This window comes from Gastrolobium bilobum, unplaced genomic scaffold (assembly GCF_033153095.1).
Source record: "Gastrolobium bilobum isolate Gb01-03AN ecotype WA unplaced genomic scaffold, APGP_CSIRO_Gbil_v1 utg646, whole genome shotgun sequence".
Taxonomy (NCBI): domain Eukaryota; kingdom Viridiplantae; phylum Streptophyta; class Magnoliopsida; order Fabales; family Fabaceae; genus Gastrolobium; species Gastrolobium bilobum.
In genome coordinates this window covers 67798-86458 of record NW_026897095.1, presented here as the reverse complement: position 1 = coordinate 86458, position 18661 = coordinate 67798, and the positions used below count along the sequence as shown (strand labels likewise).

The window sequence follows — 18661 nt, the reverse complement described above, 5'->3', positions numbered from 1 at the left end:
TAAACCCTAAGATGTTAGCATTTTTTCATATTGATAATTTTGCTGGGTGGTCCCCAAGATGCCAAGTTTGGGAGCCCAATGCCCGGTTTCAAAACCGAAACATTCTAAAATAAATAAAAAAGGGTTTTATTAAAGTTACTAAGTGATTGTGTTATGTTATAGAAATTTATTTTGTGTGTCATAGTTTTTTTTTTTATTTGATTCAAAAAATGTGAGTCCCACAAAATATTGTGTAGGTAGAAATTTTTTTCTTGTCAGGTTAAATGATGAATGCAAATCCCATAAAAAAATTAGGAAAAAGTGTATATCATTTTAAAGGACGTAAAGTTATGTCATTTTTAGTGAGAAAAGAAGATAGATAAAGGAGGAGAGAAAGTGAACAAAAAAATATAAAGGTGTGGGTCTCACCTCTTTGTGATAGTGAAATGACATAAGTTATGTCATTTCAAAGGACAAACACTTTTCCCAAAAGATTATATGATGTAAATAACAACAAATTAATATTTACAAATACAATATCTTAGATGAAAAAAAAAATTAAATTAAATAAAAGTTGTATAAGTGTAGTTCACTAATCAGGGATTTAACTAGGGGTACTGGGTAGAAATAGGCTAGGTTAGGCTAGACTTTAAATTAAATAGGACAGACAAACTCTTAAGAGTGACCTGAGCCTGCATAGGCCCTGATTATAAGTCTGATTTGACTTGTATTTAAAATATAAAAGCTTTGGCATAGGCCTGTTAGCCTAATTAAGTCTATTAAACATCCAATAATTAAAAAATAACTAAAATAATATTACTTTATTATTCAAAACTATTAAAATAAGAATTTTATTTATTTTATTTGATATAAATAATACGATATAGGCCGGTCTATAGATTTATAAGTCTGATATGTACAAAAAAAACCTATTACCTATTTTATAAATAGATTTTTTTTTAAAAGTCTAAATCTGTTCTATTTAATTACAGTATTAGTCATACCACAAATTTTTGAGAATCCTGAAATGACATTTTTAAAATCATCAACCTAATTTGAAAGGAAAATGAAATTCTGATTCACTCAATCAATGGAAAAATAATATTTCAGTAAGGAGCTTATTTCCTTTATTAAGGATCTCGAATTTAAATTTTGGAAATAAAGAAAATAATCTTGGGAGAACAATATCATATAATTGATCCAACAATGATCGAATTAGATTAATCAAATGATTAATGAACCGGTTGATATATATAAAAAAAATGTGTAACTAATAAAAGGCTAATGTTAGAGTTTTATTTCAAATTGGCAAAGCACGAGGATAATTAAAATTCCTCATAGTCATAGCTATAAAAAAATATAGAACTTTGATTGATACTAGGTTGGAGAACGTTTATAGAAGTAACCTTTGGAGATAAAGCTAACAAGTAATGTGGACATTGAATCTTCGTTCTTTACAAATGGTATCGCGACCACATACAGGAGAGAGAAAAAATAAGACGCAGTATTAAGATGAACTAATTCAGACATCTGTACATTAGACATAACTAACTCAGCTTAACAAACTTGAACACTTTTTTGCTATTACTAACTATACTCTTTTACAGTAACAATCAAAACATGCTATCTGATGACTGAGAGAATTTATGCTGGACCGGGACCACCATTTTTTAGGTGGTCCTTTAGTATAAATGGAAAAGACAAAAACATAATTGTTTTATTCCGGAGGATCAAAGGTTACTTCTGGATTTGTGGACTTGCAGTGTTTATGGGAAAGACAGCCACGGATGGAGGTAGATCACTGTGCACTGGAGGAGGCTGAAAGCGATGTGGTATGTGCACAGTAATATAAAGAATTAATTTAATTCAAAATTTTAAAGTATTAAGTTATGACCTTTTTAATAATTTATATTATTCTCTAATATGTCCTCTCACATAAGAACTCATTGAACTTGAGGGGTGGACAATGCACAGGCTCACCTGCCTATGCTAAGAAAATTTCACAAGAGAAAGTGAGGAGCGATAAAGATCGAACCTAAGACACAAGCCTCCGATACCATGTAAAGAACCAATTTAACTCAAAATTTTAAGGTATTGAATAATTACATTTTTAGTGGTTTATATTATTCTCTGACATCAACGTCAAATAAGAATTAGAATTCAAAAGGCTGTACATGTTGCAAATCGACAGCGCGTATTTCGTATGACTAGCCCAAAACATTAACCATTAATACAAAATACAATACCTTCGTATATACACAATGCTTTCACATTATGCATTCTCAGCAGTAAATCTTATATCTTCATGTGCCCTTTGTCATTGCCTTCCAGAAGACAGTTTTATGACAAAAATCACGAGATTATGTCATAACTGATGCTCATAAACCACAAAAAAATCTAGTTCAATGTCATTTTTTATTTTTATTTCAAATAGGATATAAATTGTATCATTACCAATCAGGAACATGAAATCTTCAAATTAAAAATCCTCAAAGCCACAAATATATGAGTATAACCCCAAGTCAATCATGGTTGGATAAGTAAAATTTATTAATTGCAAAAGCCAGCTGGTTCAACTTTGTTGTTGGTACTTCCCATTCTATCACCCACGCATTAAATCAATGTCAACATGAGAATTACGCATATTTGGAGTGAGACTTTGATTGCTATTCACTGCAACTGGAATATGAACTCCCTCATGATCTGACTACACATCAACTTCTGCACCTTCTGAGACTTCCCTTTTCCTCTTCTTTGCCTTTGATCCACTCCATAGAAAGCTCCCAAGTACCACCTATAGCATGACAAATTCAGTCTAGCCATCCAAAAGAAAACTAGGGGAATGGGAACATATCTAAAATCTCAAGACTTTTATATGTAGTAAATAGCTGGAAACTTTTGATTTTAACATGTGGGAATGAGAGATATGATTTCAAGAGATAATATAAGGAAATATGTCTCTTCAGCCACTGCAAAGACATTGTTCCACGCAGCAGTTACATGCTTTTCAGGATACGGTTCCATATCCTGAAAAAAAAAAATTATGTGGCAACTGCAGATAATTTCTTTGCAGCAAGAGGAGATTAATAGAAGCCTATAATATAATGTTATGGCAGCACTAAAAATGTTGTTACCTGGACAGGACATGCTGCAATAAGCACCCCGGCAACAACTCCCCCAATGACTCGACCATCAGGACTAGCAACGGAAATATTTATTCCTCCAGTTCGTTGGCGTGAGCCATCACTCTCAGTTAGCAAAGAAGAACCCGAAAGAGACAATAACTCAAAACGGCCCTATAAAGCAAAAAATCCACCAACAATTTTATATATATATAACCTTAACATGATAGAATGTTGTAACTTGCAAAGAGAGATAAATATCAAATAAAACAAATATAAGAAGGTATTCAATAATACAAATGTGGAATCTCTGATTTCCACTAGGAAGGCTAATAATTATAAGCCATCAATTGGCTAACAATTATATATATTTCCCATTCCAAATATGTCAATAAAGCTAGGAAAGTCAAAAACTTGTAGCCAAAAAAGCATGGTGACTCAAAATGACTCAATGCCAAAATATTATTTTGTATAAGTAGAATACCAAACCACTCCCCGTTAAACCCGACTAGCGAGTGTGGGGTAGAGGAAATCCTTGTATGCAGCATTTTCCTTACATAATTGCAAAGAGACTGTTTCCTGGATTCGAACCCATGACTTTTCAGTCATGAAGAAACAGTTTTACCACTGCTCCTATTCGCCCCCTTTTATTTTGTATAAGTAGAATGCAAGATTAAAATTTATTTGTGCCACATAGGCATGCATATATGCATTATTAATGCATATATGTTTCTATGTACATACTTCGGAGTGTATTTAAGAATTATTTGTCCAATAAATTTCATGTTTGAACTTTACAACTTGGTTTCAGTTTATCTGGCATTATGGAAGAGCTCCAACACATGTTCAAAGGCTCAGATTCAAAACAATCTTGATTTGCAGTACTAATTAATGCTAGTCTTAACTTCCGTGCATGAATAGAATGATTAAGGAAGTCTTCCAAGTTCCAACATAACAAATGAATTTTTTAATCAATCAACCATAGTACCTCCATAAAGGGTTTCCATTTCGTTATGTGCACGGTGTTATGTATGTGTAAATGTGGGTATATGTCTTTACGTAATCGCAATTCCATATGAACCCATAACTGTATCCAAATCAAAACGTACATAACAATAAGAAAGTGTATAAGAAAGTGTCCAACCTCATACGTGATAGTGCCACCTGGAGTTGCAGGTTGACGAAGTGTGACAGTTGATACAGCACCAGTGCCAGACAAAATGCATACAGATCTAGGACCCTGCTGAGAAAATTCCATAATTCTTGTTCCAATGTCCTACAGAAAAAGAAAAAAAAAGGTTCAGAAGAGAGTAAGTCTTCAATATTGTTGAGATATATAGTCCCACATTGATTGGATGGGCAATTAATATGGCCTTTATAAGGCCTTGGGCACTCTCACTCCTTAAGCTAGCTTTTGGGGTGGTGACCTCAAGGTTCTTAACTTGGTATCAGAGCCTCACCGTCTCCCGCTTTAAAAAAGTGGAATTAAAATAAAAAAAAAGCACAAAAAGGTAAACCAAAAATGGGCCTGTGCAATTTCCACGCTTCTAGTCTAAAGGGCTCTTGCGTGAGGGGGCGTGTTGAGATATATAGTCCCACATTGATTGGATGGGCAATTAATATGGCCTTTATAAGGCCTTGGGCACTCCCACTCCTTAAGCTAGCTTTTGGGGTGGTGAACTCAAGGTTCTTAACAAAATGATTGGGGTTGATGAAGATAAGTCTTGAAAACCAAATGATTCTATTGTTTTGCCTTTGCCGTTGGAGACAGGGGGAGTCATTATGCAAAAGACAGAGGGAGTTAATGTGTCAGATAATGGAGATCCTCCCGGGAAATGGGGAAAGTTTTACAGCAGGCGAGAATCACCTCAGGAGCCTCTAGACTGCCAGGATTCTGACTCGAGTCTTAGTTCCAGCAACACTGATACAGCCAATCTAGATGTGCCTATTGCTCTCCGAAAAGGTACTAGATCTTGTACTGCTCATCCTATTTCTCATCATATCACATATGAAAAGTTGTCCCCAGGTTTTCGTGCTTTCAACACTATGTTAGACAGTACAAAAATACCAAAAAATATCGATATACTGAAAACCTTTTTCAATATGGTATCAGAGCAGGTTGGTCCTGAGAAAACTTAGCCACCACAACCACCTTCAAACCGGCGGCACAACGCCGGAAAACTCAACCTCCAACCATTATTAAGGTTATTTTCCCTTCCTACAAAGTCCCAAGAGAAAAGTAAGGCTACCAATCACTGTAGAAGGCAAAATCCCAGCTTTCCACCGCCGTCAGCCACCGTCAGCAGCCGTCGGAAAATTTTTCCGACGACATTTCCGACCAAGATCCGCACCATTCGAAACAGAAGGAGCCGATCTACAAGTTTCAAGAAGGACCATCGGATTCTGCTGAGCCACGCGCCCCCACGCGCTAGAGCAAGGACGGAGCATCCGCCCTACGCGTTACCACACGCAGCCATGTTGATTGAAAGTAAATTTCCATCCAGCAATGTTGCTCAACAAGGTATAGCGTTCCATGTTGATAATAATAGTCGATGGATTCTTGATTCAGGGGTTTCAGATCATATGACAGGTAATGCAGCCTTATTTTGTTCTTATACCCCTTACTATCAACAATCACGAATAAGAACAGTAGATGGCAGCTTCTCTACTATTGCTGGAAAAGGATCCATTAAACTTTCTGAACACATTACTTTGAACTCAGTCCTTCATGTTCCCTCTCTTACTTGTAACCTTATCTCTATCAGCAAACTTACGTCTGAGTTACATTGTGTTGCCAAGTTTTCTGTCAATGCTTGTGTTTTCCAGGAACAGGACTCGGGGCTGATGATTGGCAGTGCTAGAGAGGAAGAAGGACTTTATTATTTAGAAAAAGATTCTTGTGAAGGAAAAAATTTTGTGAACCACTCGGTATGTTTGTCTGATGATTGTAATGATGTTTTGTTGTGGTATCGTCGGTTAGGACACCCAAATTTCATTTATCTTCAGAAGTTGTTCCCAAGCTTATTTATCAATAAAAATCCCAGTTCTTTTTCTTGTGATATTTGTCAGCTTGCAAAACATTCTCGTGTTTCTTATCCTCCTAGAGTCCATCATGATTCTTCTCCATTTACCTTGATTCATAGTGATATATGGGGTCCAGCCCGTGAAAAAAATATCTCTAGTGCTCGTTGGTTTATAACTTTCATAGATGATCACTCTAGGGTGTGTTGGGTATACCTTCTAAAGGATAAGTCTGACGCTGCATCCATTTTTAAAAACTTTCATGCTATGGTTCAAACTCAGTTCCAGACCTCTATCCAAATTCTTCGAACTGACAATGGTACTGAATATTTTAATTCTGTTCTTGGAAACTATCTCAGCCAGCATGGTATTCTTCATCAAAGTTCTTGTCCTAACACCCCTCAACAAAATGGGGTGGCTGAAAGAAAAAATAGACATCTCCTTGAAGTTGCTCGAGCTCTTATGTTTACCATGCATGTCCCTAAATATTTGTGGGGGGAAGTTGTCTTGACTGCAGCATACCTCATCAATCGGATGCCTTCACGTGTCCTAAATTTTCAATCTCCTTTATCTTGTCTTACCCACACATTTCCTTCTTTCCGGGCTCATTCTTCCCTTCCTCCCAAGTTGTTTGGCTGTGTGGCTTTTGTACATGTTCCTCCCCATCAAAGGTCCAAGCTCGATCCTAAGTCCATTAAATGTGTCTTCATAGGATATCCTCCTAACCAAAAGGGCTTCAAGTGTTACTCATCTTCACTTCGTAAGGTCTTTGTTTCTATGGATGTCACATTTGATGAGAGACAATCTTTTTTTCCTTCGACTTCTCTTCAGGGGGAGTCTATTGGGGTTGATGAAGATAAGTCTTGGAAACCAAATGATTCTGTTGTTTTGCCTTTGCCGTTGGAGACAGGGGGAGTCATTATGCAAAAGACAGGGGGAGTTAATGTGTCAGATAATGGAGATCCTCCCGGGAAATGGGGAAAGTTTTACAGCAGGCGAGAATCACCTCAGGAGCCTCTAGACTGCCAGGATTCTGACTCGAGTCTTAGTTCCAGCAACACTGATACAGCTAATCTAGATGTGCCTATTGCTCTCCGAAAAGGTACTAGATCTTATACTGCTCATCCTATTTCTCATCATATCACATATGAAAAGTTGTCCCCAGGTTTTCGTGTTTTCAACACTATGTTAGACAGTACAAAAATACCAAAAAATATCGATTATTGAAAACCTTTTTCAATAAATATTTACATAAATGCTAGAATAAATGGCACAAACTTCATCATGATATAAAATCAATTAATTAAAAGTACATAAAAGAGTAAATTGAGTACATATGTCCACAAATGAATTTTGAGGCAAGTCCCACATTATTTTCTTCTTTACTACGGTAGACATCAATATCATCATAATACTTGGTTTTGGCTTCACTAAGTTGAATTTTCCTTTTAAGAGAAAAATAGTATGATTGTGAACATCTGTTTAGTATTTTATACAATTAGTTTTATCATTATTTCAACATACCAATTGTACATAGTGTCACCTATGTCGGTCCAAAGATGCCAACAGATGTTTTATACAAACCCTCATGTAAATAAGAGAACAGAAATACTGACAGAAATTCATGGGTAATATTTGATTACATATATAAAAATATCATGATTCTTATAGTTTAAGGAATTTTATTCTGTTAATAGTCTAGGCTTGTACTAGTTGTACAACACTAGTCTTGACAAAGAATAATTAGCATAAATAAGTTTATTAGGCTAACAAAACATCATTTAGAGTATTATTTTTCTCTCTCTCTTTTCCATACATTGAATATCAAAACATCACATAATCATAACATCATTCAGAGTCTTAAACTAACAAAATAATATCATTTAGAGTATTATTTTTCTCTTCTCTCTTTTCCATATATTTTTCCTATAATTTTAACACATAATAACAAAACACAGGTAGATTCAAATTCATGAAAATTTGTGACATACTTCTCCATTTTCAATGTGGATGATGTGAGAAGTGAATGCCATCTCGCCGAACCAGATATCAATTCACCTGGCAATATGTAACCACTCAGAACATCAAAAGAAAAAATAGTAAAATCTATTCTCTAGGGTGAATCATCCTTTACGTAAGAGAGTGCAGATATAGAACTAAGCAATCTCATATGCCATTATGATAAATATCTGAAGTGAGTTAGAATTTCATATACATGGAATTCATATGGAACTGTAACTCACTAAACTGTAATCTTGGGCCAAGGAGGCCCTCACATGGGTTCTAGGCCTTTCCAAAGAAAAAGATAAGCTGTATTCTTCATCAAAAGAAATACAGTCTAGATAAGGAATATGAATCATACAGACTTTAATAATCAAGTTGGTCATACTTAATCATACAAATCTAAAGATCTCGTCAGTCATTCTAAGATTTTCATTACTTCACATATGTTGTTTTGGTAAAATTCTTGTTATTTAATATGCATATTTTTGCCCTTGAAACTTTGCTTATTACAAGTCTACAACTTTATGAGCTTCAGTATTATATCCCATGCTTAACCCATTGCATATCTAAGTGCACAATTCAATATTGATAGCATAATAAAATCAAATTACCCAACTTGTTATGTGCATTCATCTCACATCCACACCATAATTATCAATCTCGTATAGTGTTGAGTAGCGACCAACCTTAAAACTACAATAGCAGGATTGTGAGATAGTCGCTACAATGAAGTCTATATAAATGCTGTATTAAGTTATACTACACGCATAAATCAAAAGTCACTCATTAAATCTTGACTTGCAAGGGTAAGGGTGAGGAAAATCCTCGTATGCAATCTTACCCCTATATTTTTTTCTAAGAGGTTATTCCCTAGATTTGAGCCTATGACCTCTCGGTCACAAAGAATCAATTTTACCGTAGCTCTAGGCCCACCCTCATTTCACAAAATATAAAATACTAAAAAATAAAAAAAATTACCTAAAATTAAAGGCAACAAAACACGACGAGAATTGGACTTACAAAACTAGGATAGAGCAATCGCTGAAAAACCAACGACGAGCAATGGGGTTGATGGAACAAATGAGAGAGAGAGAGAGAGGAGCGCCTCTAAGTTCAAGGGTTTCGATAGGGTTTTGCAATACTGAAGATAGGCCTAATATATGTTAGGGTAAAGGGGGTGGAAAAGTCATTTTTGCCCCCTGAAATTGCTACTTATACAATGCACGAATGGGGGCAAATAGGGATTTTTACCCTACCTTTCAAGGAGGGGCGCTATAGCCAACTATTTCCCATGATTTTTCCGTTATCATGGCCCCATGACGCCACGTTTTGAGAATAGTAGGATGAAGGTGCTAAGTCATGTTATGCACGTTGTCAATAACTATGGTACATACACAAACATGTATGCGAGTGTGTACTATATACTTGGTTAGAAACTTTTAATTTGTCAGCATTGAAAAATGTGTTTTCCAAATAGCTTGATGACTATATTCTAATGCCGTAATTAACAAACTATGTAATGGTTGTTTTACGTCTATAATTCTACAATAAATGTGGAAAGGTATAATGGTATATATCGATGAAGATTTATATCATAGTCGTCCAACTTAATTCTAATCAGATTTCCATTTGTCTAAAATTTAAAATATAAAATGAATCTCTCTCTTAGGAATTAACAAAACTTTAAATTTAAGGAAATTAATAATATATAGCAAACTATCTTGGAATTTAGAGGCCATTGTTCATTCAAGTCATTTTGATATTAGCATATTGTTAGCGTAATAGCAAAAAAAGGAATTAAAACTACGACTACTACGCAAGAGCACACGTCACAAGTAATATAGGATTCTTTCGAGTCCTAGATATCGTCCCATAGGGAAAGTTGTAAGAATTTAGAATTCGAGAGCACACGTTACAAGTAATATACGACTGCTGGTAAATGGAAACTTCCCTACTACAGAGATAACAGCAGTGACTGCCACCATCCTAGCAGGAACAGCATCGCTGCTGCCACAGCAGTAACAACCACCCCTAACATCCACCCACGGAAGTGAGCATCTATTCCTCCTATAAATACCCCTCCATCGCCAGGAAATGGGGCATCTCATGTATCGTTACTCTGCCAATTCCTATAAGCCCTGAATAACACACACACACACACACACACCCCAACTCGTGATAGATTCATACTTGGGACATTGCTACCTAGCTTGGTCTCTACTTTTGCTAGCAGTAGTACCCATACAGTGATCCTGTAACACCCCAAATTTCTAACAATTTATAAAACAATCTTATAATAAATAAATTGTCAAAAAAAAATTTTATTTTTTTTACAATTATAATAATAGAAATATTGCGGAAGCTAATCTAAATCTAATTTGGGGAATGTTACCGCCGCACCTGTACAATGGATAGGTGCAAGGCTAAATTTATTACATTAAAATAAAACCAAAGACTAAAACCCAATAATATTCATATAATTAACCTATTTCTAGGGACTAGGATTACATATAAATATAACCTATAACTCCCTATGGATTAGGATTACATACAATGTATTTCATATAAATAAAGTATCCTAATAGAACATAGGGATTATGATTACATATAACAAACATAAAACTACCTAAAGATTAGGATACATCCAATAAAATTTCATACACAACAAATCTACAACCACCTAGAGATTAGGATTACCTGGTCTCCGTTTTTGCTAACTTCTAGAAAAAAAGAGTAATTTGGGGCAGAGAACCGGTTGGTAACCAAAAGAATATAAAATAAATTAAACTAAGTTTTTGATCTAAGAAGAGAGAATAGTATAGGAGAAATGTTGAAGAGTGAATTGGTTTGGTTAGGCTAGACCTCTATTTATAGTTGAAGTTTTGGGCTTAGATATGGGTTTCGTACATTTATTTCCTTTTTCTTTATTGATGTATTTGACTCAGATATTGGCTCCATACATTACTGACTCAATGCTGACTCATCGTATCTAAACAATTTATGTTTGTTGACTCACCATATCTAAACAATTTATCAATCAAACATTACTAATCAAACATTAATACATAAATCATCAATCAATTAATAAATCAAATAATCATAATTATCGCACAAAATAATAATTTTATCAAAGGTAAAATTAATATTACATTTTGTTATCTATCACCATAATATATATATATATATATATATATATATATATATATATATATATATATTATTACTACTAATTTATAGTTTATTATTATTATTATTTTATTAATAAAAATATGGGGTATTACATTCTACCCTCCTTAAAAGAAGTTTCGTCCTCGAAACTTAAAAGTTTGAACTCCTCAAATTAACTAAAAGGCATAAGGTTAAAGTTAATAAAAAATATGGGGTATTACATTCTACCCTCCTTAAAAGAAGTTTCGTCCTCGAAACTTAATTTTTTTTTTTTGAAACCCCCATAAAAAAAAAAAGCAAACAACAAAAGAGTCATGCATAACCAAACAAACAAGGCAACATAGAATACAATAAATTTAAAACACTACAAATTAATAAATTGTCAACTTTAACCAAGCTAAAAAAAAAAGTTTCGAAACTGAATATCTTCTTTAAACAAATAGAAATTTTTATTGCATATATTATCTTTCATTTGTTAGAAAAATTTTAATCAATTCCAGAACAACTCTAAAAGAAAGTTAATTACTTTTATAAAAATAAGAACGAGTTACTAAAGATAGCGTATAAAATTTTTAAAGAATAATATCAATAATAATTTTAAATCACAAAATAATTCCAAACATATAATCATCAAAAGTTCAAAGAAATAAAACATATTTAAAGGATATGAAAAATAACCCTTCACTACCCGCCTCTCTCGATTTATTTATTTATCTTATGTCCTATTATTTTATTTCCTAATTTTTTTTATTTAACTCAGGGATCTTTGATCCCTCAAGTCAGTATCAAAAGCAAACCCTAAGCCGAACCAGGGGCTCTGATACCATTTTGTAACACCCCAAATTTCTAACAATTTATAAAACAATCTTATAATAAATAAATTGTCAAAATTTATTTTTATTTTTTTTACAATTATAATAATAGAAATATTGCGGAAGCTAATCTAAATCTAATTTGGGGAATGTTACCGCCGCACCTGTACAATGGACAGATGCAAGGCTAAATTTATTACATTAAAATAAAACCCAATAATATTCATATAATTAACCTATTTCTAGGGACTAGGATTACATATAAATATAACCTATATCTCCCTAGGGATTAGGATTACATACAATGTATTTCATATAAATAAAGTATCCTAATAGAACATAGGGATTATGATTACATATAACAAACATATAACTACCTAAAGATTAGGATACATCCAATAAAATTTCATACACAACAAATCTACAACCACCTAGAGATTAGGATTACCTGGTCTCCGTTTTTGCTAACTTCTAGAAGAAAAGAGTAATTTGGGGCAGAGAACCGGTTGGTAACCAAAAGAATATAAAATAAATTAAACTAAGTTTTTGATCTAAGAAGAGAGAATAGTATAGGAGAAATGTTGAAGAGTGAATTGGTTTAATTAGGCTAGACCTCTATTTATAGTTGAAGTTTTGGGCTTAGATATGAGTTTCGTACATTTATTTCCTTTTTCTTTATTGATGTATTTGACTCAGATATTGGCTCCATACATTACTGACTCAATGCTGACTCATCATATCTAAACAATTTATGTTTGTTGACTCACCATATCTAAACAATTTATCAATCAAACATTACTAATCAAACATTAATACATAAATCATCAATCAATTAATAAATCAAATAATCATAATTATCGCACAAAATAATAATTTTATCAAAGGTAAAATTAATATTACATTTTGTTATCTATCACCATAATATATATATATATATATTATTACTACTAATTTATAGTTTATTATTATTATTATATTATTATTATTATTATTATTTTATTAATAAAAATATGGGATATTACAGATCCATATTCCCTCACAGGGAACATATTGGGCTTATAGAACCCAATAGTACACAACCCATCACCTTTCAACTTCAAATAATACTCATCTTTAACACGAGAAACTAAAAGCTGCAATAGAGATTTACCAAGATATGCCAATTGTTGTTTCTTCCCAGTCCCAGTCCCATGCGAACGCCCTTTGCCTTGTTTCTGGCTTTGTGTCAAGGTTCCAAGATGACTAGATGATTTTGGAGTCAGTGCCAATGATACAATTCCATTAGAGCCATGAGATGAAATTGCTGAAGATTCTAATTGTAAGGTGGATCCAATGGTAACACCACCAATGCTGGATTGAAATGGTAGATTGGGATCAGACAGTGGACGAACCAAAAGAGAATGGTGACTCAAAAAGCCAAAATGACTCAATGGCCAAAGATTATTTTGTTTCAGTAGAATGCAAGATTAAAATTTATTTGTGCCACATAGACATATATGCATGCATACATGTATGTACGTACATGCTTCAGAGTGTATTTATGAATTATTTGTCCAATAAATTTCATGTTTGAACGTTACAACTCAGTATTAGTTAGTCCAGCATTATGCAAGAGCTACAACACATGATCGAAGGCTCAAATTTAAAACAGTCTTAAAAGTAGCAACAAAACAATCTTAATTTGCAGTAATAATGCTAGTCTTAACTTCCGTCCATAAATAGAATACTTAAGGCAGTCTTCCAAGTTCCAACATAACAAATGAATTTTTTAATCAATCAATCATAGTACCTCCAAGATGACTAGATGATGTTGGAGTCAATGCCAATGATACAGTTCCATCAGAGCCATATTTCCTAGGCCTTCCTCTCTTCCTTTTGGCAGGTTCCCCAGGTGGAGCCCCAGAAGGAGCACCCACATTAACAGCATGAGATGAAATTGCTGAAGATTCTAATGGTAAGGTGGATCCAATGGTACCACCACTAACGCCAGATTGAAATGGTAGATTAAGATTTGACTGTGGACGAATACTGGGTGAAACATGTAACTCAGGTTGTGCACAAGAACCAGTTAATCCTCTCTGCTGCATATAGTAAGATGCAGAACCAGAAAACGCTACTTGGTCCCCCAATCCATGCATTTACTTCAAATGCCTTGAGCATCTTTTACAATAAACTTTGACCCCCAATTTCAATACACCAAAACTTATCATCTAGCTCTGTTCTCAAATGCAGTATAGTGACAAATTTTGGAAGAAAAAAATATTCACATATCAGAATACCATAAAATGTAAGGTATGTGACCTCTTCATTATGTGCCACTAGCAGTATGCTTAATTCTATGTAATGAAGTACTCATTATATTTACTTTTCAAGATACGGTTTTTCAAGTATTACCTCTATGCCAGGTGAGTTTCATGTTTATAATGCCACATTCAAGCCTCAATTTTCATCTGGTTTATAATGACACATCCAAGCTTTAATTTTCATCTAGTTTACAATGCCACATCACGAGGCATTTGCCACTCTTACATGGACAAATTTAATGTCAGGTGGAACATTAAAACAAATGTCAAACTAGATATGAGAGTTCCTTTCCAACATCAACGATTATCAAATTTATGATATCAGTAAAGATAAAGAACATTCACTTTTAAAAGGTAAAGAATACAAATCATATGCAAATTTAAGAACTAAAACTAAAAAATAATACCACTATTATAAGGACAATGTATATTTAAGCCTATTTGAAACAAGATACATGTGAAAAAATGCAGTTCTTAAATCTCCACAGTCCATACAAACGCTGTAATGTAAGCCTGTAATGGGAACAAAGATGCAAACAAATAAAATAAATACAGTCCAAAAGACATAAATAGAGGAGCACTGTTATTGCTACAAATCTCGCAGATCACACTGAAAACAATTACAAAATAGTTGGCAAAATATCATAATCATAGTACCAAAGGTACAAGCTGTTTATGAAATGAGACATATGGCTTTAGCTGATTTGAAATCACCAGGCTTTAGATGCTTCGCTTGTTGATTTAGGCTCTATGTTCTTCCTCAAAAATTCAGAAAACCTTACAGTAGTAGCACTCCCTCGTTCTAGGCAGTGAAGATAATCATCCACTTGAAGAAAATTAAACAGAAAACTATTTAGATCACACATTAGAAAATTAAACCTATACAAGCAAATTCTATGAAACAATGTGCTAAAGTACTAGGCCAATTCTGGAAAAAAAATAGAAACGTATAAAACACTAGGCACGACCAACTTTCTAATTGAAGGAACTAACTAGAAAAACGTTAAGAGTGGAAGAATACCTGACATAGCACCCTGCGTAACAAACCCACCTGCAATGATCCCTCTGGTAGGACTGAAAGAATTGCATTTGGAAAAACTAAATAGGCAAATGCTTTCATTTTCTGGCATAAGATAAAAAGGCACTAAATTAGTTGTGTACAAGCAGCAATGAACCCAGGCCTCCAACTTCAAAATTTGTTTATGCCACAGGAACATGAAAATTATTAGAGAAATATAAAATCATTAATGTAGCCTCACTCAATGGCTTAAACTTCTGGGTTGAATTGGTTCTTTACATGGCATCAGAGCCGATATGTAAAGAACCAATTCAACCCAAAAACTTAAGCTATTGGGTGAGGGCCTCTTTAATGATTTATATTATTCTCTAATATGCCCCCTCACAAGAGAGTCCATTGGGCTTGAAATGTGAATAATACATCAGGCACAACCTATCTGTGCTAAGAAATTCCACAAAGAAAATAAGGGGCTGCGAGGATCGAACCTGGAACATTGAGGCTCTGATACCATGTAAAGAACCAATTCAACCCAAAAGTTTAAGCTATTGGATGAGGGCCTTTTTAATGATTTATATTATTCTGTAACACGATATGACTAAGTGGTCATGAGTTCGATCCTCACCGCCCCTATTCTATTAATAAAAATAATTAAATATTATGGAGTTTCTTAGCATAAATAGGATGGGCCTGATGCATCATTCACTCTTCAAGCCCAATGGGCTTTTGTGTAAGGGGGCGTGTTAGAGAAATATAAAACCATTAATGTAGCCTCACCCAACAGCTTGAACTTTTGGGTTGAATTAGTTATTTTCTTTAAAAAAATAGAAACAATTATACAATAGTTATGGGCTTATGCATAAAAAATATCATTTGCAGGTCCCGCTAAACCTTACAGCATGTGACTAAATATTTGGAAGCACTAACATAAGTGCATGAACTTCTATAAGATCAAGCAAGCGTTGACTGTTGGATGCATAATTACTAGTCCCAAATCCAAAGAGTTAGCTTCTAGTACAAAGCTGGAAAGTTGGACATGCCCAAGGCAAAGATGGTTTGGAAGTTACAAGGCAAATTATAATTCCACAATCATGAAGCTAAAGACTCCCAAGTTTTTGACATGGATGAATAAAGATCTATGGGACTTGCATTGCAAATGAACTTGGTATTACTGAACTAAGTTTTGGGACAAAGTGTCTACTCAAATTGTAGGAGATAAAGGCAAAATGTTAAACACTGCAAATTTATCGGAAGGTAAACAATGTTATGCTAAAAAAATAAAGAGGAGGTTGTTTATGTTTTTCTGTAAGAGCAGTTAAGTTGCTGAGACCTCAAAGGGGGTTAAAGTAATTTACTCAAACAAATAAAAAAAGCAAAAAAAAATGAAAGGAGTTAGCCTAGTAACATTAATGATGATCGTATAACAGATATAGTAACAACAATAACTAAAAGATAAAAATATTTAAACATTTTAACTATTGTCCACAGCATAGTGTATTTATAACACTATTGTCCAAATGAAGTAAATACTGAACAAATTTCATTTAGCTGACTAAATTCAACGACATAAGGTTAACACAAAATAATACTTCAAATTGACAAAAAAATATTCTACTAACCTCCTCTTCAAGTTCAGTTGGGTCCAATATAATACAGCTACTATCTGTTACACAACAACATATTGCAACTATAGAGACAAGGATAAGAAATCATAATCGTTTCACAAAATGAAATCATATAAGTAAACCAAAAGACTATAATCATAGAAGTAAATCATAATTGTTCAACGATTCATCAATTGGTTCATCCACCTCTGTCTGAGGCACCTCGTTCTGGTCTATCGCTTTGGATCGGCGAATAGTTAGCTTCAACGAAAACGTGCGAAAAGCCTTTTGAATTTTGATAGCTGCTTTTGCTTCATGCTGCTCATGGATCAATTTCCGGAGCAAGCGCGTTATGGTCTCGCATGTGGTGTTCATCACTGCAAAACCAAATTTCATCTCTGCAAAAATAGAGTGAAGTGATTGCTGGTGAGTGGCATTGATGGAAGGAGTCGTCATGGAGGGTGAGATCGGCAATGAAAGCACCAATTGATATGTTTTCTAGTGTCAAATTGATATGTTTTCTGATGTTCCTCTCTTCGAGGGAGAGGGTCCTCCTCTAACTTCAAAAGTTAGCCAAAATATTCCTTATTCATTAACAATACGATCATAGTCTTTATACACCCAAACTCCTACCAGTAACATAAAATGAAAAAAAACGCATACAAGCAACACTCACAGAATCTACTAGCAGAATTTCATAACCAAAATGAAGAAAAGAAGAAGTGGAAGAAGTGTTTTATCTGAATAATACTTTCTTGATTCATTGAGAGACCCAATGGGTCCTTTTTATATTGAGTACATCCAACTACCTCAACTACTTTAATAAATATACAACCACCAACTACATCAATAAATATACAACTACCAACTAAATATACAACTACCAACTAAATATACAACTACCAACTACATCAATAAATACTATCTAGAATATTCTACACTCCTCCTCAAGTTGGGAGATATATATTGATCATTCCCAACTTGCTGATCAAATTCTCAAAGGTCGGCTTAAGTAATCCTTTGGTGAGGATATCCGCCGTCTGTTCCTTGGTAGGTATATATGTCACGCATACACTACCGTCTTCTAATTTCTCTTTGATAAAGTGACGATCAACTTCCACATGTTTTGTTCTGTCATGATGAACAGGATTTTGAGCAATGCTGACAGCAGCCTTATTATCACAATATAATCTGATAGGTAGGGAATAAGAGATCTTCAACTCCTCCAGAAGCCTTCGTAACCAAATTCCTTCACAAATAACATGGGCTAGAGCCCGAAATTCCGCTTCTGCACTACTTCTTGCAATAAGAGTTTGTTTCTTACTTCTCCAGGTCACAAGGTTTCCCCAGACATAAGTACAATATCCTGAAGTAGATCTTCGGTCCATTGCAGAGCCAGCCCAGTCTGCATCTATATAGATTTCAATCATCCTTTTGTGCCCCTTTTTAAAGAAAATTCCTCGACCAGGGGTATTTTTGAGGTATTTGAGAATTCTATAAACAGCACTAAGGTGTTTTTCCTTAGGAGAATGAATTGGCTAACCATGCTCACAGCAAAAGCAATATCAGGACGAGTGTGAGACAAATAGATTAATTTTCCCACTAGTCTCTGGTACTGCTCCCTATCAACATC

At 34.2% G+C, this 18661-nt stretch overlaps 1 long non-coding RNA gene and 1 pseudogene across 1 annotated transcript; both read right to left on the bottom strand.

Moving 5' to 3' along the window:
- Window positions 1-2400: 2400 nt before the first annotated feature.
- On the bottom strand, window positions 2401-14517 carry LOC133304097 (AT-hook motif nuclear-localized protein 9-like; annotated as a pseudogene).
- A 508-nt stretch (window positions 14518-15025) lies between these two features.
- Window positions 15026-17390, bottom strand: LOC133304079 (uncharacterized). Its single transcript, XR_009750566.1, has 4 exons — window positions 17236-17390; window positions 17044-17087; window positions 15431-15532; window positions 15026-15235 (listed from the first exon to the last, which is right to left on the bottom strand). It is a non-coding gene; the product is annotated as an uncharacterized LOC133304079 (long non-coding RNA).
- Between the last annotated feature and the right edge of the window lie 1271 nt (window positions 17391-18661).